This window comes from Mauremys mutica, chromosome 4, assembly GCF_020497125.1.
Source record: "Mauremys mutica isolate MM-2020 ecotype Southern chromosome 4, ASM2049712v1, whole genome shotgun sequence".
Lineage (NCBI taxonomy): Eukaryota > Metazoa > Chordata > Testudines > Geoemydidae > Mauremys > Mauremys mutica.
This window is the reverse complement of record NC_059075.1, coordinates 73,728,264-73,751,776: the sequence shown is the minus strand read 5'-3', so window position 1 is coordinate 73,751,776 and position 23,513 is coordinate 73,728,264. Positions and strand designations below refer to the sequence as shown.

Sequence of the window (23,513 nt, the reverse complement as noted above, 5' to 3'; positions counted from 1 at the left end):
CAACGCTCCAAATCCACTATGAAATTCAGTGTAACTGGCAGTTACCCAGAAGAAGCCCATGACTAGCATAGCAGAAGGTGTTGCAGGTCAGGACTGAGGTGCCTTAGAAACACTTCAGGTGGAAACCCAGAACTGGAGCAGCCGGGTGTGGTGTGGATCAGGGTTCAGGGCTATGTAGGAAATGCCCAGCTGGAACAGCAAGCAGGTGTTTGAGTAGAGCTGAGGGTGGGGAGCCTAGGGCTGGAATGATTGAGCCCCAGGTGCAGGTCAGGACTGAGGTGCATTGGCAGAGCTGTTCATGGAAAACTTATGTAGAGCCTGTCTGCATTGTACCTGGCTCCTACTCCCCATTAGTGTCCCACTCTCACAACTTGCACATCTTCAAAATGAAATTTAAAAGAATGGTGTAAACAGTGGGTGGAAGCAATTTCCCTTCAACACAGAAGAGAGAGGTGAACGTGTCAGTGGATGTCTATGCATGCACACAGGTAGGAGTGTATGCAGGGGGAAGAGAGTGTGTCTAGGACACATAACTATGCATTCACAGGCTTGTTTGCCTGTGTGCATGCAGGCTGGTGTCTGTCTGAGGTGGAGGCTGGAGGAGAGGAATGGAAAGGTGTGTGAATCACAGCAATCAACTCCCTCTAGCGGCCTGTGTCACAGCACTGGGGTTTGCTCTACTCTGCCCCCTCCGTGGTCCACTCAAGGGTGCTCCTTTAGGGCTTGGGTAGGCTGACCAGACAGCAAGTGTGAAAAATCGGGACGGGGGTGAGGGGTAATAGGAGCCCATATAAGAAAAAGACCCAAAAATCAGGACTGTCCCTATAAAATTGGGACATCTGGTCACCCTAGGCTCGGCTCTCACCTCTTTATGAGCAGGCACCTGTGTCACTCTCCCTCCAGACTGGAGATTTAGGCTGCAGTTCACTCTGCCCATCCCAGCAGCTCTGACCTTACTCAGCACCTGAGCTGGGCTCTCTCACAAGGGACAATGATTGGCAGCAGAAGCTCACACTGAGTGTGGGGGATGGAGGGGATGCTCTAGCATGGGGAGTGTGGGGGAGCTACTGAGACTCAGCAGGGAGGCAGTTGGCTCCAGGCTGGGAAGTGGGGTCCCTGCAGTTTGCATCTCTCTCATTGGCTGTTCCCAGATCCAACACGATCACCCTGGTTCATACGTGCTCCCCAGCCTGATCCCAGGCACCACAACAGCTACTGCAGCCCCTCTGATTCCCATTCTCACCTCTTTCCCTGTCTCCACACCTCCACATGTGTGCACACAATTTACAGGGAAAATTGATTCCCAGCATGTGTAATGGAACAATGCACAGGGATGGAAACATTGACTAGCCCCCACAATGTTTCCATTGCAGGGGTGCTAGCCCCCACTACTCCCCCCCCCCCAGGTCCATCACCCTGATTACCAGTGTCCAGCCAGCTTTCACAAAACACAGCACAAGGACAAAAGCGTTGCAGAGAAAACATATCCTAAAGCAATAAACAGTCTACCCCCAGCTGCTGCTCTTCCACAGGGAGACCCTGGCAGATTACTGTCAATCCCTTCCAGCAGGGTTACCGCCTCATGTCAGTTTTGGATCAAAATGAGGGATCCCTCAGCTACTTCAGGCTGATCCCTTACCCCCAAGACTTTCTTTGTCTGTTGGGCCTTTTTTAACCCAGTCTGAGCAACTCTTCCCCAGGAGATGGGACTTCTTTGAAGTTGTTTTAGCTCTCCTGGGATCTGCAGTAATTACTCCCCCCACCCCACCCCCCGCTAGTTTTGATTCCTGGGAAAAGCTTGGTAACCCTCCCCCTTGGAGCTAGAATACAATCCCCAGCTCCCAAAGGTACATATAACATTTATAGATACAGAAGATTGACTAATCCCTGGGCCCATCAGGCTTAGCACATCTCAATATAATAGTCCTTTGAAACTTGAAGTTGCATGCTTCCAAGGTCCTGCAGCTGTCACAGATTGCTCCAAAGCTGCTGATGTGCAGACGGTTTGTTTAAGGTGGCATTTTAGGCTCCATTTGACTCAGATCTGGGATTTGTACCAAAATGGAAACATTTCCATTAACTCTTAAAAATTCAAGTGGAAATCAGAGATCAAGTATTTTAACGTTCCTCTACTGTGTGTGTGTTCCTCGCATTGCAGCACTGGGCTAGTGCATGAGACCCGGAGTGGGAAACTGGCTGGAAATAAATGAGAAACTGAGCAGTCTATTCTTGTCCAAACTGAAAAAAATACCCCTGGGAAGCAAAAAGCAACAAGAAGGAGGAGTTCATTTAATATCTAACATCCCCTCCATTTGAACAAGCTCAGAGTGAAGACTTAAAACTATTCATGTGAGAGGGTCCCCATTAGTAACTTACCATGAGCTGCAGGATGGGGCCTCTGCTAGAGACACTGTTACTGGATTGACTGACGCCTCACCCAGGTGTAGCCTTCATGGGACCCCCCCCCCCCCACACACACACACACTCCTCCCAGCAGGCAGCAAAATGAGGTTTCCACAACCCATTTTGTCCGTCACTGCACTGCTATGGAGGCTTCTGTGAAGACTGTGTCTCTAATGCTCCAGAAGCTGTTTCAGTTTCCATGTGTGGAGAGAGCAGTAACCAGTATTGGGGGGTGAGGTGACAGGTGGGTCATTTAACTAGGTTCTTGCCCTCTCTTTGGGCTATATTTCTGTAAGGCACCAAGTGCTGCCAAAACAGCAGCCCAGTCTCAGGAACAATCACCCCAGTGTGCAGCCTTCTCATGTGTGTCACTGACAAGGCACTAGAGGGCATCACACCACTTCAAATCCAGTACTCCACCTGGCCACTGATACAGCCAGATGAAGCTGGGGGAAATTAATACCATGTGGATTTTATATATTGCTTCTCATTAGTAGAGCTCAAGGCATGTTACAAAGTAGGCTAGTATCATTATCCCCATTTTACACATGGGGAAACTGAGGCACAGTGAGGTGATGTGACTTGCCCAAGGTCACCCAGCAGCAGAGCTAGGAACAGAACTCAGGTCTCCTGAATCCCAGTTCAGTGCTCTGTCCAGTATGCCACTCATCCTGTCAATTAAAAGGCCCACTGTAAATAAGCTGCCACAGTACTGACAGGAGAAATAAATGAGGAAGTAAGAGAGAAGTGAGGTGGGGAACAAGCTGTCCTAGGGACAGCAGAGATCTACGCCAATGAGGGCAGGGGCCATGCCCTTCTATGTCAATATAGTGCCCAGCTCAACTGGACCCTGATCCTAATGCAGGGGGACTCTGTGTGCTACCACAGTACAGAGACTGGAAGACACGGCCTCACCTCGCTGGGGTGAGATTCTGCATGTGTTAGACAAGCCCTCAGGCTCCAACATCAAGAGTGCCCCCCTACACTTAGGAGTAGTCCTAATGACAGAGAAAGGTGGGGAGACTGTCACTACCTTTTGCAAATCAGAGTCACCAGCAACACACTAGACTCCTTTGAGGTTTCACCCGCATTTTTGTGGTTTTCTTCAGCAAATGGTGATGACCTGGTTCAGGGCTCAAAACCCAATAGCGAGACTGAGCTAAGGGAGGGGCAGGGCCTAGTTGTTATGGTAACAAGCTCTCAAGATCAAGCAAAGAAAAAAAGGCACTCTTTAAAGCATGTTTCCATGGCAACTAGCATCTTCAAAGGCCGGTTTTTAAAAAAGGGATTCTCTGAGGGTTTTGATGCAGGGGGAGAGTAGTGCGTGAAACTGTCTGACTGCCATGAGCTCTGCCTGTGCCAAACCCAACCAAAGGTATGGTTCAGCATCCCCCAGGGCAGCAGACTGGCCTGCAGTGGGAGCTGTCTGCAGGAGGAGGCAGGGCTCAGATGCTCAAGGCAGAGGGGAGCTCCTTGTTGCCGGCAGCAGTGGGAGGTGACAGGATCTCTCAGATTACTGAGGCTGTGTTCTTCCTCCATCTCCCCGCATCAGTCCATTTCATATTCACCCTCTAGGGGCCACAGTCTGGATAGCAAGGGATTAAACTAACCCAGCTCAGCTGCCTCCAGTCTGATAGTCCAGACACTTCCTAAACTTTGGGCTAGGACCAGCAAACTCATTTCACTTGTGGCCAAACAAATGATAGAGAGAGTGGCAGGGGAGGAGAGGAGAACAGACAGGTGTGCAGTGGAGGAGACCCCCCTTCTCTTGTTCCTTTCGTCCCACAAAGGGCTCGGCTCCATCCTTACAATTTGTTCCACTTGCGGCTGGTACTGAGCTGGCTCATTTTCCCCTCCCCCTCCTGCTCCAAGGAGAAGCTGTCGGTGTTCACAGAAAATTATGCAGTGTTGACATTGGAATATGAATTGGACAAGAGATGTAGCCAAATCCTGGAATTAGGGGAAGAGGAAAAAAACAGGATGGGATCCAAGAAGCAAATGAAACATCTGTGCTTATGTCTGGGTTCCTGCGGTACCCCCTCCCCTCCATCAAGGAGAGGGCAGGCTCATGAAATCTCAGCCATGAAGACCGCAGTCACAGCCGGCCTCCAATTAGCTAGCACCAACCCCTCAGCAGCTCCCGATCCTTGTGTTATAAGGTGATTAGGAGCTGCAAAGGTGGGTGACTTTGCCCCCAAAACACCTGCTGTAGACAAGGTCTTATGCTGAGAGTGTAGTATAAATGCCGCACTACATCAAAACATACAATGCACTGTTTTATCAGAGGCTGGGCTGAGGTGGGCACGGAAATGGAACGCGAAACCTAACAGCAGCCACTGGAATTAGTGGATATTGACCCCTGCCATACGTCAGGAGGTGATATAACCTTTTGAAACTTTGAGCCAAAGCGCTTGCCTGGAAATGAAGACTGGTCTCTTTCCAGCACTCCTGCATATCAATTACAGGGTGGTATGCGTAAATAGAGGCCTTGCCTACAGTAGGAAAATCATTCAATGTGATAGCAATTGATTGAGTTAATATGTTCATTCAAACTTTGAGGATGTCTACACTCATGGTGCTGTGCCACTGTAAGATCTCACTCTCTCTCTCTCTCTCTCATTTTGGCATAGCTCACTGGTGTCGTGTACCTAGGGCAGTGTTTTTGCTCTGTGTTGTGGGATACCTCCAGAGGGTGCTAGGGAACTGTGGGAAGATTATTTCTTGCCTTGGTGGTGAAATGCATCCATGTGCTTTAATCTATTAAGCTAAAATGCCCTGAGACTTACCCCCACTCCCGTACTGATTGATAAGGCAATGAAAAATCCATTGTAGACAATCTGTGTGGGGTTGGGAGGGTGCGTCCTACCGATAGAAGGCTAATTCAATCTCTCTCCTTCTAGTCTAGGCAAGGCCTAATTTTTTTTTTTTATTTGACAAATATGGAACAAAAGAAGCTTCCTGAATCTTGGTCTGGAAGAGAAAATTGTTGATCTTTTACTCAAGGCACTGGTATACGATTGGGGCCCAATTCTTGGCTCTGCCACAGAGGTATTGCATGGCCTTCAGCAAGTTACTTAATCTCTCTATGCTTCATTCCCCATCTATACAACAGGGGTAATAATAATCCTTCCTTTTCCCCACCCTTTGTTGATCTGGTCTATTTAAGTTGTAAACTGCTTGGAGCAGATAGCGTATCTCACCCTGGAAAAAGAAACCCACAGCAACCCTCCCTGCTCACAAGGTCCCTGAGCTTGAGCTGTAGGCCAAGCCCAGATGTCTGCACAGCCATTTTACAGCCCCACAGCCCGACCCCGGGGAGCCCAACTCATCTGACCTGGGCCAGCCGTGTGTGTTTAATTGTTGTGTACGTACCCTATGTGTTTGCACAGTGCCTTGCACCAGGGGGCTCTGATCTCAGTTGAGGCTCTCTGCACTACCATAGTACTACTAGTAATGACAAGAGAACCTGGCAAAGAAATGGAGATCATTAACCCTAAAGTAGTTACAAAAGAATCACACCCAGAAAGCTAGAGCAGAGGAAATACTAGAAAAATGGGTGACTGAGCAACAAAATGGCAGATGAAATTCAATGTTGATAAATACAGAGTAATGCACATTGGAAAACATAATCCCAACTATACTTCTAAAATGATGGGGTCTAAATTAGGTGTTACCACTCAAGAAAGAGATCCTGGAGTCATTGTGGATAGTTCTCTGACAACATCCACTCAATGTGCAGCAGCATTGACATGACAAATGTTAGGAACCATTAGGAAAGGGATAGGTAATAAGACAGAAAATATCATAACCACTATATAAATCCATGGTACGCCCACATCTTGAATACTGTGTGCAGTTCTGGTCACCCCATCTCAAAAAATATATATTAGAATTGGAAAAGGTGCAGAGAAGGGTAACAGCTTCCCTATGAGAAGAGATTAAAAAGACTGGGATTTTTCATCTTAGACAAAAGATAAATAAAACGGGATATGATAGAGGTCTATAAAATCTTGACTGATGTGGAGAAAGCAAATAAGGAAACGTTATTTACTTCTTTACATAAAACAACAACTAGGGGTCACCCAGTGAAATTAACAGGCAGCAGGTTTAAAAAAAAACATAAGGAAGTACTTCTTCACACAGTGCACAGGGGACGTTGTAAAGGTCAAAAGTATAACTGGGTTCAAAAAAGAACTCGATAAGTTCATGGAGGATAGATCCATTAATGGATCTATCAGGCAGGAATGCAACCCCATACTCTGAGTGTCCCTAGCCTCTCTTTGCCAAAAGCTGGGAGCAGACAACAGGGGGCAGATCACTCGATGATGGCCTGTTTTGTTCATTCCCTCTGAAGCACCTGGCATTGGCCACTGTTGGAAAACAGGATACTGGGCTAAATAAACCATATTTCTGACGCAATATGATCATTCTTATAGTCTTATGTACAAAAATACCAAACAATTGCACGCAGTGCAAGTAGGAGAGAAGGTTAGATTCCAAACAGAAAGTGACTGGTAGTTTGCCAAGGTCATAGGTTTACTATGGGCACTAAGATATCTGACCTTGACCACACCTGAGGGTCAGTCCTCCAGGAAGAACAGAAGACATCACACAAACCAAAGGTGTCATAGGCCTCACCCCCACTTAGAGCTGTTGGGTTCCAAAATGGGGACCTGCATGGACTCCTCTAAACTAAAATCCTAGTTTAGATCTGGTAAAAGCTGCCACCACCCAATAATGTACGTGTATTGGGACACAGTCCTTCCCCAAAATCCTTGGGGATCCCAAGAGCCCCAAATCCATGGAGTTCTTACACCTAGGAGAAGTAAACCATTCTCCCCTGCTTCCTCCCCCCTCCCTTTTCCTAGGAGAGATACTGGGATTTAACTACAGAGGGATGCCTTCCTCCTCCCCTTTCCCTGAGAATTCACCCAAGGAAAGATCAACCAAGTCCTTAACAGAAAAGATTTATTAAAGAATAAAAAGAAAGTAAACTGTCTCTGTAATACCAAGATGGAACAATACACAGGGTCTAAACTTATCAATCTCTGGAGAGAATCCCCCCTCCTTTCTTTCTCAGTAAAAGCAATAACAGTACAGAATTAAAGAAATTCTATAGCAAACACACAATTGCAAATGTAGAAATCAAATTATAAGACTAATCCGCCTTTCTAATTAATACTCACTATTGGATAGTAGGAACTACTCCAGGAGAACTTGGAGACATGTCTGGTCTCTCTTAGATCCAAAGAGAGAACACAGAGCAAACAAGGAACACAGACAAAGGCTTCCCTCCACAGAGATTTGAAATTATCCTGTCCCTTGATTGGTCCTCTGGTCAGGTGTTTCTTAGGTTACTGAGCTTGTTAACCCTTTCCAGGTAAAAGAGACCTTAACCCTGATCTGTTTGTTTATGACAGAGAGAAGGTTAGATTCCAAACAGAAAGTGGCTGGTAGTTTGCCAAGGTCATAGGTTTACTATGGGCACTAAGATATCTGACCTTGACCACACCTGAGGGTCAGTCCTCCAGGAAGAACAGAAGACATCACACAAACCAAAGGGAACACTAGCTCCCTGTTTCTCAAAGACATCCAGAGTCCTATGGAGAGAAGTAACATACACCCACCTAGTCACTGACAGTGAAAAAACACTGGCTCTGTGGCAGAACCATCTTGGCATCTGAACAGGCCACTGCCAAAAGAACTAGCTTGTGAGCAAGAAGTGGCTGTGTGGTCAGAAAGCCACTGGGGTTAGTGACAGATGTCCAATAAGAGACCTCCTTCCATCTACTGGGGATCAGGTGGCCTACTCTGACCTTCATTGTAGACATCTCTAGCTGTGGGTTTATTATGTTGACTGCACTGGGGTTAATTGATATAATTTTGGTTTCTTTTATAAAGAGGGACAGGGAAGATTATAGCCACTAGACACAGTGGCTACTGCACCCTGTTGTGTGACCACGGTATTAATATTCTATCCCTTTGACCCATGACTGGAGCCAGGAAATAAAAAAGTCTCTTATGAACACTTCTGTGTGTCACATCTTTCTCCCCTTGCATGCTATAATTGCTGGGCATACAGATTATCTACCTTCACCCACGAGTCTCAGTCATAAGTCTACCCCTGCAGAGAAGCATGTTTCTACCCCTCTATCCGAAGGCTGCAGGTGAGTTTGATTAAGAAATGCAGCTGTTTGTGTGAGCTCATTCCATGGACTGTGAAATGCAACTAGACATGCATCTTCAAGAAGATTCTTTGCCTGGTTGTAGGTAACTTATAGTATAATTTTGGTGGGTTTGGCATGATAATACTTAAGAGTCTAGAGGGGAGTGAGACAGAAAATAATGAGCTTTATTCAACTGCATCCGCAAGTAAGAGATTCCATGCAACCCATGAGGCATCAGTTAAACGTGTTACATCAGCAAAACAGCCCTCATTGGCTACACAAGGATCCCCAGAGCAAGATGCTTCCTCCGCCATCTCCAGCTGACTCCGCTGTGGGGGGCTCAGACACCCACTCCCTTGCAAAGTTGCAATAAACCAGTTCTCAAGTGATAGCCCCATGAAATGAGAGGGCAAAACTCCAGAGGGAAAGGAGTGCAGATGCAGCCTGTATCCACCCAGCACAGAGACAGAGCTTGGATCCAGTCTGTGGTGAGGAAGGGAACCAGAGCAGGACAGAGAGCAGCTGCAATGCTACAGCAAGGGCAAGAGGAATTACAACAGCACTTTAGCTCCCATTAACTCCCTTAAATGGCTCCATGTAATAACACCGGGTAATCCATAAGATTCAATTACGTTTATCAGGCAATTAGGCTCACAACAGCCCAGTTAATGCAGAATTAACACTCAGCACTAACATGTCCAGGGACCAGAGTTCAGGCCTAGGGGAGGGTGCAGTTACTGGGGCATCTGGCTGGCAAAGCCAGGGTAAGCCATGGTGATGGGGTGGTGATGCCACTTGTCTGCCTCTGATTTGCAGGGAACATTTGACAAGATGTAAGCTAGAAATAGGAGAATTCTTAGAGCAAGGCTCTCACCCAAGTAGGAGAGCAAGCAACCCTCTGTCCCCAGGGTGCAACATGTCACCGCCACCCTCTCCCACAAAAATTGAGCGGTGAGGAGATGGGGACACAGGGGCAGAGTTATCTGCACTGGGCAGAATGGCAACTGGTTTCATTTTCTTCTCACCCCAGAGCTTTGTACTGGTTCCACCTCTCTCTCTGTCCTCAGCTGCCTCCAGGTGTTTCACGCCTCAGTGGCTTTGTTTCCCTTTGGCTCTCGCTCCCTCTCTTCATCCCTGCACAGTGATCACCTGCGGCCTGATGGATGGATCCAAACAGACAGGCCTTTCCTCTCCCTCCCTCCCTCGGAATCACTTACTTAGCAGGACTAGCACTGCCATTAGATTCCTTGCTTGACCTTGGCACCTCCTCCTCTCAGGAGCCCCCTCCTTCCTGCCACAGCAGCCAACCCACTAGGGGTGTAGGAGGGGTTAAGGCAATGTGACATGGCCTCTGTGCAGATTGGAACTCATTTGGGTGTTTGGTTTTTATTCTATTTTATTCAGTATATTGCTCAAAGGAACCTTTGGTCCCTCTGGCGACTGAGTGGAAATCAGGGGAAGGTGTTTGTTCAAGGGCAAGTAGGGAGATTAATCTAATGCTGTTTATAATAATATTAAAATTGCTATTAGATATTTATATGGGAAGATCCATGGTCTAGTAGGTTCAGCACAGGACTCCTGGGTGCTATTTCTAGTCCTGCCACAGAGTTGTGTGATGTGGGGCAACTGTCTGTGCCTCAGTTTCCCTAGCTGTAACATGAGGATAATGATCTTCACTTGCCTCCCAGGACTGTGAGCATCAGAGATTTAATGGATGAAGCTAAACTCCCCCCATGTAACCTTCCAGGAAATCTTTGGACCACTGGGATTGCAATAGGCAAATAATTAGAGTCGAACATGGTGTCTGGCTGAGTAACCTCTGATGTCACAATGCCAGCACCCAACATGAGATCTTTGGGTCAAAATTTTAACAAACATCCAAGAAGACCAGACAGTTGCTTGAGGACTAGAATTAGCAGACAAACAGGATCATAGGGAACATCCTGGGGATCAGCCCCTCCCAATTCCTGAGCAGGGCTTCTGGTAAACTCAGGAAGTCTGAAGCCAGCATGGACTGGGACAGGACTTGGGGAGTTTAGCTAATATTATGGGCACACTCGTGCAGTGTAGGCACTGTCAGAGTCATATATCTTGCTGTTAAGTGTTGGGAATTCCCAGCAACCCAGGACTTAAAATTGGTGAGGAAGGAGACAGAACCAGCAGCTCAGGCCCCATTCTTAGCACAAAGGTGCCCGTTTGCTTCACCATCATGTGATTGTAAGTGGAGATACTGATAACACAGGCTGATGGTGCTGGGGCTATGTACTGGCTCGTTTACTGCATTGTCTTGTAGAGGTGGGGAGAATGGTGGAAGGCAGCTAACACAGGCTGGTTGAAGGTGGGGGAAATGTCCAGTGTAGGTGTATCTGCTGCCTATTAATTTCATTGGGTGACTCCTGGTTCTTGTGTTATGTGAAGAGATAAGTAATACTTCCTTATTCACTGTCTCCACACCATTCATGATTTTATAGATTTGTCATATCTCTCTTAGTCATCCCTTTTGGAGCTGAACAGTCCTAGTCTTTTTAATCGCTCCTCATATAAAAGCTGTTCCATACCCCTAGTAACTTTTGTTGTGTTTCTGTGCACCTTTTCCAATTCTAATATAGCTTTTTTGAGATGGGGTGACTAGACGTGCATGCAGTATTCAAGGCATGGGCGTACCAGGGATTTATATTGTGGCATTATGACGGTTTCTGTTTTATTATCTATCCCTTTCTCAATAATTCCTAACATTCCATTAGCTTTTTTAACTGCTGCTGCACTTTGAGCAGATGTTTTCAGGGAACTACCCACCGTGTCTCCGAGATCTTTCTTCAATGATAACAGCTAATTTAAACCCCATTATTTTGTACGTATGCAATGTAGTAATATAGCCTGTGTTCAAAAACGAAGCATGAAGGAGTCTTCCTCGGGTATCACCTGAGCCATGCTGCACTCCTAGCTCCACATCGGTTCCACTGCCAGCTCTCTCCTTTACTCACTTCCCCTGATGGAGCAATCAGCCCTACCCAGTGGCCTCCCTATGCCTGGGCTCCTGGGCAATCCCAGCAGTGAGGCAGATGCCTTTTATTCATCTCCTGTTCTGGGACAACGTGTTAATGTTTTCCCTGCCAAACAATGGATAAGGTCTTCACAGTTCATCCCAGGGTGACCCAGTGGAGCTGGCTGAGCAGGTTGCAGCCTTGCTGTCTCTTTTGGGCTTATTGCCCACCTCCCTTTGTTTCTTTCCCAGGTGCCTGGCTCCCCTGTTCCCCTGCAATGCTATCATTAATATTCTGGGTGTGAGACTACTCAGCATCACTCCAACTAGAGCCAGAGATTAAAAAGTACAAATATAATTACGGTGATAATGCTCCTGTGCAGCCAGCTGGAATGACAGGGGGCCACAGAGGAGAGGGTGTTGCTCATTGGCATGCTCACAGCAGCCTCTCCCTTGCCTGCCTGAGCTCTGCCCTGTATTCCCTAGCTACCTTTGAAAAAGTCATTTTCTTCCTTCAGCTGTTGGTGGGCAGGGCAACCTTCCCTGCCCCATGAGGGACCTTGATCCCAGAGCACGGTGCCTGAGGGCTGTCCCCTCGCTCTCCCCTCATCAGTCCAGGGGCACAGCAGCTCTTGGGCACCCCTCATTCTTTGGTCCCCTGATCCTTCAGGAGAGGAATCCTAGGGAGGAGCTGACCTCGCACCCCTCCCTTACTGTTGCATTAGTGCTAACTGAATGGATTTAATAATAACCAAGGCCTCATGCTCCCTAGCAAGCTTGACCTAAATTCTGCAGCAAGACTCCCCTATTCTGTGTCATGCAGTGCAGCTGATGGTACATTCTGTAGCAGCTTCAGAAATGCCCCCCAAAATGGAGGGTTTTATTAAATTCAATCTGAACTGAATCGCAGCCATCCCCCCACCTGTGTTTTTCAATTTGAAATTAAATTCAATTTTTTCTCTGCTGCCCCGCAATTTTTAATATTCAGTGTGCTGCAGAATTTTGTACTGTAACTGCATTGCTGTGCATTAGAAGCTTTAGTAGTGGAGAAGGGACAGCTGAAACTTCTGGCACCTAAGAAGGCATGGGAGATAGTTCTGGTGATAAGCACATTACTCAAATGTTAAAATAACCACCCAAAATAGTTAACAATGGACACTGTGTTGTTATGCTTCAGGGTTAACGCCTAATAGAGACAAATGAGGAAGTTCACATATCTGCAAACCATTGTTTCAGGCTGTCTGCAGGCTCAGGCAGGCTTTACTGCATCCGTTATACATTGGTCACATTTGGAATTTTTTTTTCCTAGCTCTTTTTGTTTTAATGAAAGTTCAAGAGCATGTACCCAGGGCAAGGAATGGATTCTCTTGCAAAGGTCATGGCAACTGAATCACAAAATACCCAGGGCCCTGAATATAATGAGACCCAACTGTGTCTGTGGGTTACTTACATCAACTTCAGTAGGGTTGCAGCAGAGCTATGCTTAATCCAGGATGCTCAGGCTGTGTCTAATATTGTTAGCTCCGTCGGGTAGGCCCTGTCCTGCTCTCTTCTGCATAGGGCCGAGTGGCTGGCAGTGTTCCATAGACAATACACATTGCTTCCCCTGCTGAGGAAGAACATCCCCCAGTTCCTGTGCACATGCTGACACGGCCAAAGCCGTTCAGTGCCCAGGCAGTTGATGCCCAGCAGACACTGCCTGGCTCACGAGAAAGTGGATGACTAGGGGAAGGGAAGTTCCTGGCAATGCCTCTGTGCCATGAAGTCAGCAGAGATGGGTTAGGGATTTTATTGACTCCATATATGTAAGGAGGAGCCTGCTATCAGCTACAGCCATCCATCCTTCTCGTGAAGGCACTAAAGAGGACATGGGTTCCTAGGCAAGCACTGACTGGGCCAACTTCTCTCCAGAAAGTTTTCTCTTCCTGGGGCTCTCCGACTGGGCCCATACATCATTTCTCCCCGGTACAAGCACTTGGAGCCTCTTTGGCCAGTCAGGTCACTTGGCTCAGCAGAAGCTGCTTTGTTCAGTGGGCTGGGCAGGGCTAAGGCTGTGATAGTGGACTGGGCCATTGAAGGTGGCCTTGGGGTGCACGACAACAGGCTCAGGGGAATTTACAAACTGTGCTTTACAAAGATAAATGTGCATGTGCTTCCCGGGTTGCCTTCTCTGCACCTGCTCCTGCTCTCGCTGCCCCATCCCCCTCTGAAGTGCCCAGCTTGTGCCTGTTGCACTCCTGTCCATGCTGCTTACACTGCCCCGGTCCTTTGTTTACACCTACTCCTGCAGCTCTCTTTGCACTTGCTGCAATACAGGATATGCCCTGATGCACCGACTTGAAGGCAGTGATATGGAGGGGATAAAAGAGTGATTTGCCCCCATTTATATTTATGATTAAATAAACAATGAGAGAGAGAGAGAGAATGTGGGGGGGGCGGGGAGGGGAGGGAGTGAATATAGGGAGGGTGAGGCAGGGTGGAAGGTAAATCAGTGTTACACCTTGCCTGCTGCATGTTTCCTGAGAGGATGCTTCTTCTCAGGCCCTTTCCTGGTGAAAGCTCTGCCTCAACCCTAGGTCTCCAGGTGTGTGTCCTGCCACAGTCACCTTCATGTACCTGCTCCCCCTGCCAGGCCCTTTGGCTAATGCTTCATGAAGCCTTTCCCTCCACCAGAGTGGGAGACTCTGCCTGCTTCACCACTCCCGCTGCTTTGGCTGGGAGCTGCAATTGCACACTGTTGGCTTAGGAAACATAAAACCATCAATCCCCGTTAGGCAGCTATGAGCCCTGTCACCCAGCTCATGGTACAAGGCGAATGCAAAGAAGCTGAGAGCCACTGTGCATTGAGCTCCTGAGAATAGCACTCTCAGGCTACCCTGACACCTACTTAGTTTGGCAGCACCTGCTCCATTGGACACCCAATGTTACAGTCTCCCCTGTGGAACAAGATACATGGCAGTCAGACACATGCCCACATCTGCCCCATTGCACCTAGGTACCACTGCACATGCCTCGTCCCTCTTCCTGAAATTACATGTAAGCAAAGGGACACAAGGATAGAAAGATCGAGAGTGGGGGTTGTTGGGTGGCAGGCCAGGTAGGGAGCAGGGGCTTGGCTAGGTGAGTGTTTGGAAAGTTAGGGGCTGGGATTGATAAAGAAATTTGAGCCCAAACCTGGCCTATTTGCCCAGCTAGCAGTCCTAACCTTTTGGGTTGAGGAGAATCTTCTGCATCACCCCAGAGGAAGGGAGGAAAATCAGATACTCGGCTCTCCCCACATGCTGTATGAGTCTGATTTGCTTGCTCTCAGAACTGCAAGTGGCACCCTCGGTGCAGAGAGAACTTCAATCCACAGGCAGGGAACCAATTCACTCACTTCCGGTAGGGCTCTGCTCATCAGAGTGGCTTGTGGAGAACTCAGCAAGCCCTCTTTCCAGGCTTGAAATGAAACCTGAACCCAACTTCTTCACTAGCTCCAGATGCTCCCAGGTGCCCTTCGCATCTGCTCACATGCACCCACCGCAGCCCCAGAACTGGCTACAGGCAGAAGCTCTACTCCTGGCTCTCAAGCCAGGAGCTGCTCCTTAAATAATAGGAGCGCTGCCTAAAGCAGAATAAGCAGCAGAACAGCCAATGAGGCAGATCCATCAGCTACTGGAGAAGCCTCTCAAGTGACAGCATGAGAAGCATGAAGATCCTGACCTGTGAGTGTCCCCTTTCCCCACCTCACCCACAGTGATAGGGAAGGGCTGTCCCTGCCCAGCACAGAAAACACCTCAGGCTCCAAAGAAGAAACTGTGTGCCACCTTGAGGAGAAAAGCGGGAATTTCCCCTAAATGGCCCCTAACTGTGTCACCACAGCATGAAAGCAGCTGCTGTGTTTCAGGATTCTTCCTTTCTGGGCATCCTGATCTGCAGTGCACGTCAGAGCAGTTGTTAGCCCAACTGGTCCCCATGGCTGATAAAGGGCTGCAAGATGCTAGAGAGAGCCGGGAGGACTGATGTTGGGGCTGCTTTTGTCCAGTGTGCTGGGGGAGCAGCCACTGCAGTAGGGAGCTGAGCTGGAACTGGAGCTGTTCTGTGAGGGGTTAGATGTAGAGCCCTGTGCAAATAAAAAAATTGTATCTATATCCAATCTGCAAATATCTGCAGGGCTGTAGCTAAATACAAGGAGCCAGGGACTAGAAGCCAGGTCTGAAAAGTCTGAGGCAGCGGATAGTCCCACCTTGCCACTGGAAGACTCTGCAGAGGTACATTTGGGGAGCACTGTGGACCCAGAATGATAGTACCCTGCAGCTCAGGTGACCATATATCCCACTTTGGCCGGAACAGTCCCCTTTTTAAGCCCTGTCCCAGATGACCTGACTTTTTTGGGGAAAACTGGGCATTTGTCCCCTTTGCTCTTGACAACTGATCATCAGTAGGCAAGAGCAAAGGGGACAAATGCCAGGTTTTGCCAAAACATGGCGCACACACCCTGGAGAGGAAGGAGGGAGGAATGTTCGGGGTGAGGGCAAGTGGCAACACCAGGCGCTGAGGCTCAGGAGAGCCCTGTGTGGAGTGTGGGAGAGGTCAGGTAGCTCAGGTGTGCCCTGTGTGGTGTCCTGTTTTCCCTTTGGGAAATATGTTCACCCTGCCTACAGCCCTCTGATTGGCCAAGTGCCCCTACTTAACTGGGTCAGGCCAGGAGGTTGTCTGGGCAAGCACACAGACCTTGGCCTGTTACTATGTTGGATTTTGCCTTGTCACCTGATCTCTGACTTGGAGCCTGACTCCTGCCTCATGATCCTAACCTGGTACTATCTCTACTCTCCAACCCTGGCCTGACTCTTGTTTATGGAACTGGGCCTTGCACTTCTTCTCACTCCAGCCCAGTAACTTCTGTCCCTGGTGGGCAGACCTCAGCCCAGCTGTGATTGTTAGACAAGACTGCCTATGTCCTAGTCTCTTTCACCAGAGCAGCTGGGGTCACAGAGAGAGGAGAAGCTGGCCCAGGCTGGAGCTCTCCTGAGATGAGTGAGTGTTTGTGAGATCCTGGGGAGAATGACACAAGTCATGTTTGAGGTGACCATTGTGGCAGTTGGAACCCTGTGTCTGGGGAAGTTTCATTAGCATGGCCCTGACTTCTTCCAAATGTTCCTGCCCCAAAGCCTGGCTCCAAAGCAGGAGGCTGATTTAAATGTGAACAGAGAGAATGAAGCCAAGACAAAGAAAGAGAAGAGTTGCCCCATGTTTTCCCCAGCTGACCCTGCCTTAAAAATTGATTTTGAAGATGGTGTTAGGGAAGTGAGATATCGTTTATCTGGAGTGACAGATCTAATCTATAAATTTACATGCTCAGCTCAGGAGTTGGGAGAAAGCGATATCTATCCATTTCTCCCTGGCAGGCTGCCACTCGCACACAAATTTGGCCAGTTCCCCAGAGATGCATCCCGTCTCCAACAGGTCAAAGAATCTGGAAGCATTTTGAGGCCTGAGCAAGTGACAGGGAAATTAAACATAAGAAAACTTCCTAATTTCTCCTCCACCAGAGCCTTGTACACATTGCCCATGGCAATTCTGACAAGGAGCAGGAGGGGTTCACCACAGCCCACAGTGCATCAGTTATCAGTCCACATGCATATTGTACTTTTCAACACACCATCAAGGTGAGGATCAACAAGTGATGGGTTGTAAAATTGTTGCAATCCAGTAGGAAGTGGTTGCCCATGCTACTGCCAATATATAATGTATATTTTCAAATAAATAGTAATGGACACTATTTTATGCAGGGCCTACATAAAAACAGTAGTTTGCATGCTCCTTGCTAGCTTTGCAACAAAGAAATGTGGGGTCTGTAGCTCACTAGGCACCAAGCCTAGTGCGTGCCTTCTGGTGATATTTGGCAGCAGCTATCCAGTAGCGACTGACTAATCAATGATGATGACACAATCACAATACCCCTGTGAGGTGGATGAATCATTAGCCCCACTTTATAGACCAGGGGTCTGCAACCCGCGGCTCCGGAGCCGCATGCGGCTCTTCAGCCTCCTTGTTGTGGCTCCCTTCGGCCTTGACAAAAGAAAAAAAAAAGAAAAAAAAAGAATAACGGTTATTTATTAATTTAATTTTTATTTATATATTATTTTATTTTTGTTTATTTTGTTGCACAGTTATCTTGGAGTTCGAGGTGATACTTTAACATCGAATTTTTTAAAAGTTTTTATAATTTGTCAATTAAAATATGCGTCACATCCACGTCTATAGCCCTCACCTTTACCTGCAGGCGGCTTCTTGAGTGTGCGACCCCCGCGGTAAGCTAACCATGAATACATCCCAAAAAAGAAAAATCTCAGAAGAAAATAGAGAGTTTAATTCTGCATGGACAGATTCCTTTGCCTTCACTGCCAACGACGCTGGCTTACCTGTGTGCTTGATATGTGGCGAGAAATTAGCAAACAACAAAAAATGTAACGTTGAAAGACATTTTCAAAACAAGCACTCAGCATTTTCTGAAAAGTACCCAACTGAAGATGGGTGAAAGAGAGCGATTTCGGAACTACTATGGAAAGTTGAGCAGAGCAAACATACTTTCAAGAAGTGGATCAACTCTCCAAACTCAACTACAGCTGCTAGTTTTGTGGCAGCTCATGAGATCGTAAGGAGGGGGAAGCCGTTCACAGACGGAGAATACATGAAAGAATCATTCATAAAAATATCAGAGCATCTATTCTCCGACTTCAAAAACAAACAGGAAATTATTCAGAAAATTAAAGAAATGCCTCTCTCTGCAAAGACCATCAAGGACAGGACCATTAAAATGGCAACAAACATCACCAGTAAGCAAATTGATGACATCAATTCAGCTCAAGCATATTCAATTGCCTGTGATGAGTCAAGTGATGTAAACGATATTGAGCAGACAGCACTGTTATGCAGATATGTGAACTCTGATGGGCCGCAGGAAGAACTGATTGAACTCATACCGCTAAAGGGCCAAACACGGGGACAGGACATTTGTGAGGCTGTTTTGAGTTGTCTAAAAGCCAAAGGAATAAACACCACTCACCTGGTGTCAGTGTCTACTGATGATGCTCCCAGTATGAGAGGAGCACAGAAGGGCTTTGTGAATTTACTTCAAAAGTCGCTGGATCGAGAGCTGATGACGTTTCACTGCATCTTGCACCAAGAAGCACTGTGCGCTCAAACATTCCCCCCCTGAATGTGTGGAAGTGATGAACCTCGTTATTAAGATAGTGAACAAAATAATTGCAAACGGGTTAAACCACCGACAGTTTTGTTCATGGTTAGATGAAGTCGAGAGCGCATATTTGGATCTCCTGCTGCACAACAGAGTTCGGTGGCTGTCAAGGGGAGACGTGCTGAAACGCTTCGCTGCTTGTCTGGAACATGTGAAAACCTTCTTGGAAAGCAAAGGCCTCAGCTATCCCGAACTGGGAGACCTCGATTGGCTGGAAAAGTTTTATTTCATGGTGGATATGACAAGTCACTTAAACACGCTGAATAAAAATCTCCAGGGAAAGGGAAGCACGGCCCTGCAGTTGCTGGAGGATGTTCTGGCGTTTGAGCGCAAGATGACAGTATTTGCCAGAGATGTACAGAGAGGTACGCTCTCTCACTTCCCCTCCATGAGAGAGTTCAAAGAAGAGAACAATCACATAAATTGTGATTATTTACACCATGCAATTATGGCAATGCAAGCTGCATTTGGAGAAAGATTCAGCGAGTTCAGAAAGGAAAAAAACACTCTGTACTTCCCTGTCACACCGCTGGACATCGACCCATCCCTGGTGAACATATCTGCATTCACAGGGATAAGTCAGCCCGATCTTGAAATTGAACTGGCCGACATAGCGGATAAAGACTTATGGGTGTCCAAGTTCAAAAGCCTGACAGCAGATCTCGAAGAAGTCGCCCGTCAGAAGGCCACTCTCGCTAAAGAGCACAAATGGAATGATATTGAAAACCTCCCCAAACCCGACAAACTTGTTTTTGAAACATGGAGTGCCATTCCCGACACGTATATGAACATGAAAAAGTATGCATTTGGAGTCCTGTCCATCTTTGGCTCAACATACTTACGCGAGCAAGTTTTCTCGAGCATGAACTTCATAAAGTCCAAATATCGCTCCCGCCTCACAAATGAGAGCCTACAGTCCTGTGTGAAGATCAAAGTCACATCTTACAGCCCCGACATAGGGAAGATCAGCATCGAGCTTCAGAAACAGAAGTCACATTAAACAGGTGAGAACACTAGCATTTAATAGGCTATTATTATTCAGAAAAAAACATTTATTTCAGACCCGGAGCTGATGTAGTTTTTTATTGTATGTTCAGGTACTTTGGTTGATTGCTGGCCGAGAAAGAAACCCGAAGAGGATGAGAGCACACTGAAATGGACTTGTCAAAAAATGTTCCTAATTTTATGTTTACTTTTTTAAAACTGCTAAGCTGCAACTATATGTTTTTTTATATTAAAGTGGGCTACGTTTTATTTTAATTTTACACAAATACGGGAAGGACTCAAAAAGGCCTGCATAGTTCAGTGTTTAATTTATTTCAAAGTAGGCCTACACATGCACACTGCACTTCTGTTTGTTGTATTCTGTTGTTGTAACAGGTAAAATTAAAAAAAGATTAAAACTTTTAAAAGTTTATAAGCAGTGTTATGTTTTGCGGCTCCAGACTATTTTTCTTTAGTGGAAGAGGGGGCAAAATGGCTCTTTTGATAGTAAAGGTTGCCGACCCCTGTTATAGACAGAGACCAAGTCAGAGAGGTTAGGCCAAGTTTTCAAAAGCAGGAGTTTTGTGGTGCCTCAGTTTTTGGGTGCTCAGCATGAGAATCCTCATGTCTGACTTTTCAGAGCTGCTGAGCACCTGCAATTCAGTTCCCTTGACTTCAGCTGGAACTGTGGGTACTCAGCATCTTTGAAAAATCAGGAACAAGGTGTCTCAAGCTGAGCACCCCAAAATGGAGGCCACTTCTGAAAATGTGTGCTGAAGGGACTTCCCCAAGGCCACAGCAGAGGCAAATTTCTCACTCCCTCCAAATGCTCATGGCTATGAGGAGCTCCAGCCCCAGCTTGGGTGGGGAGGGATAGCTCCGTGGTTTGAGCACTGACCTACTAAACCCAGCATTGTGAGCTCAATCTTTGAGGGGGCCATCTAGGGCAAAATCAGTACTTTGTCCTGCTAGTGAAGGCAGGGGGCTGGACCCAATGACTTTTCAGGGTCCCTTCCAGTTCTATGAGATAGGTATATCTCCATATATTAAATATTTTAAAAAATATTATAGAGCAGTGGTTCTCCACCAGGAGTATGTGTACCCCTGGGGGTATATAGAGGTCTTCCAGGGGGTACATCAACTCATCTAGAGATTTGCCTAGTTTTACAGCAGGCTACATGAAAAGCACTAGGAACGTCAGTACAAACTAAAATTTCATACAAACAATGGCTTGTTTATACTGCTCTATATACAATACACTGAAATGTAAGTACAATATTTATATTACAATTGATTTATTTTAGCCTGGAAAGGTTGAGAGCCACTGCTATAGAGAATGGGACAGATACACTGGCTGTGAGGAGCTCCCAGATATTCCAATCTCAGCCTGTCCCAGCAGGTGGCACTGTGAGCAACAGGGAAGCAGCTCTGCCATTGAAGATTCCTCCAGCACCCATGAGCCCCAACCATAGTAATCCCACTCCTAACAGGTGTAATGCTTCCAGGTGATGCTCCCTGCCAGGGTTTGCAGCAGCATATTGCTTTCTGCATCAGCCACTCCTTCCTCACCCCCCCCCCCAAAAAGAAACTCTGAGGAACAGAAGCTGAGGGGATTGTTTCATCCAAGGGAAATAAATGAAATCACCACAGGGGCTCAACTGTGCAGCCAGGTTGCCTGTTCAAGGCCTCATAAATAAGAGCCAGTGTAGGCTGCAGGCACTGCAGGGCTTTATAGGCCCATAAAACACCTCAAGCTGCTACTGAGGCTGGAGGGGATGGGTGGAAAATCTAATTTCACAGGATTTAAAGCAGATGAGAGAGAGATAAATGTGTGGGTTTAATAGTAATTAATGCCGTTATTTGGGAGTATTTAGACCCTGGGTTCAGTCTCGCTTCCAGGGGCCTGCCCAATGAATCCCCTGCTGCACTCCCTGGGAGAGGTGCTGCCAAGGGAATAAGCTTGGGGACGGGAGGAAACAAAGTGACAAAGTCCCGTAGGCTGGATTCCAGCAGGGGATAGGCCTCTTCTCAGTGGTGACAGAGGCTTCCTTCCCCATCTGCCTGTCCCTGTATTCCCCCACAGTGGGAATGCAGATGGGTCACTGCCACATTGATGTTAGCCAGATCTGGTGAGATGTGCTCAGGATTTTACAGATAGCTGCAGAAAGGCCAGTGGCCTCCAAGAGCAGGGAATGTGGTAGACCTGTAGCAGGGCTGGGACACAAGTTGCTCCTAGCAATAACAAGAGGGGACATCTCCAGTAACCTCCCCAGCTCCTTTCATCAGTGCTGAAGCAGGAGTCCTGAGTGCACAGACCAGGGACACTCATATGGATGTGCCCTAGGCCTCACCAGCCTCAGGCCACACAACAAGGGACTATAATCACAGCGCTCCCAGCCCTTACTAAATGGAGCCTACTCACTCCTGCTTTTCACCTGTGGAAATGACCGTTAAATCCCACACTAGAGTCCTGAAGGCAACACAGGAATGGATTTTAGCCGGTCACTTGCTCCCATCCCTACTTATGTAGGATATTAGTTTGTGTGTCTGTGGTGCCCTCTAGTGTCACTGCATTATTACTACACCTTATATGTTTTAGCCAAACAAATGCTCTGCAGAGACCTTATGCGAGGGCATTGGCACGGGTGGTGGGGCCTGCAGCCAGCATGGTGGCCTCCAAGAAGTAGGGGAAGGTTGTCATCTTCTTGGCATTGGAGGCCACCACCCAGAAGATGGTGAAGAGGAGCCTCATGGTGGTGGGGGCCTCTAAGTCCCCCTCAAGCCCCTGGAGGACCTGGGTTTATGAGTGGTTTTTAACCTCTGTTTCACCCTTCCCTCCCAATGTTGCCCTTCTGCCTTTCCTTTCCACCCTGGGGAAGCCGTTCTCCACTATCAGCCCTCTCCTGTTAGGCTGCAAGGACCCCGCCCTCTGCCACATCCTTTTGTTCTGCCGGCAGGTGCAGATCCAGCTACTGACAGCAGCACATGATGGAGAGGCTTTTGAGGAGTCCTTTCTGGTGTCCCATCAGGGAGCCCAGTACTGGGTGCATTATTCCTCGGGGGAGGCTCAATGTTTCCTCTGCCGGGCAACGGGGAGAGACTGCTCCATGACCTGGCACAGAGGGGCACCTGGCACCCCCCAGACCTGGTAGGGTGCCAGCACTGGTTGTCTGGTTCCTATTGCCACCCCTCATTTTCCTTCACCTGCCACCACCTCTGCTTGGGCCCCAGGCATGCTTCCCCACCCCACCCCACACCCACACCCAGATGAGCGGGCAGGCCTCACTGCTGCTGTGTATAATCAGGCAAGGTGGACGGAGGAGAGGGCGCATACTGCAGGGTTTCTCAAACAAGGGTCACCGCTTGTGTAAGGAAAGCCCCTGGTGGGCCGGGTTGGTTTGTTTATCTGCCCTGTCCGCAGGTCCAGTCAATCATGGCTCCCATTGGCCCGGAGCCACGATCCACGGCCAGTGGGAGCCGCGATTGGCTGGACCTGTGGACGGGGCAGGTAAACAAACCGGTCCGGCCTTCCAGGGGCTTTCCCTGCACAAGCAGTAACCCCTGTTTGAGAAACCCTGCTATACTGCCTTTATTCTTCTCGGCTAAAGCAAGGCTGGATTCTGCATTGGCCTCCTTCACCAATGCCACATGACTGGCAGATGGATCTATTTGACTGTGCATATATTTGAGGGCCAGCCAAGACCCTAAATCAGGGGTCGGCAACCTTTCAGAAATG

General features: G+C 47.8%; 1 protein-coding gene across 1 annotated transcript in view; it reads left to right on the top strand.

Annotated features, from left to right (window-relative positions):
* The first annotated feature begins 354 nt into the window (after nt 1–354).
* The window catches only part of SLC35C1 (solute carrier family 35 member C1), a 43,679-nt gene continuing 20,520 nt past the window's right edge, over nt 355–23,513 (top strand). The window contains exon 1 of the mRNA XM_045016842.1: nt 355–488. The gene's annotated coding sequence lies outside the window, so the exon portion shown is untranslated. The remainder of the gene's footprint in view (nt 489–23,513) is intronic.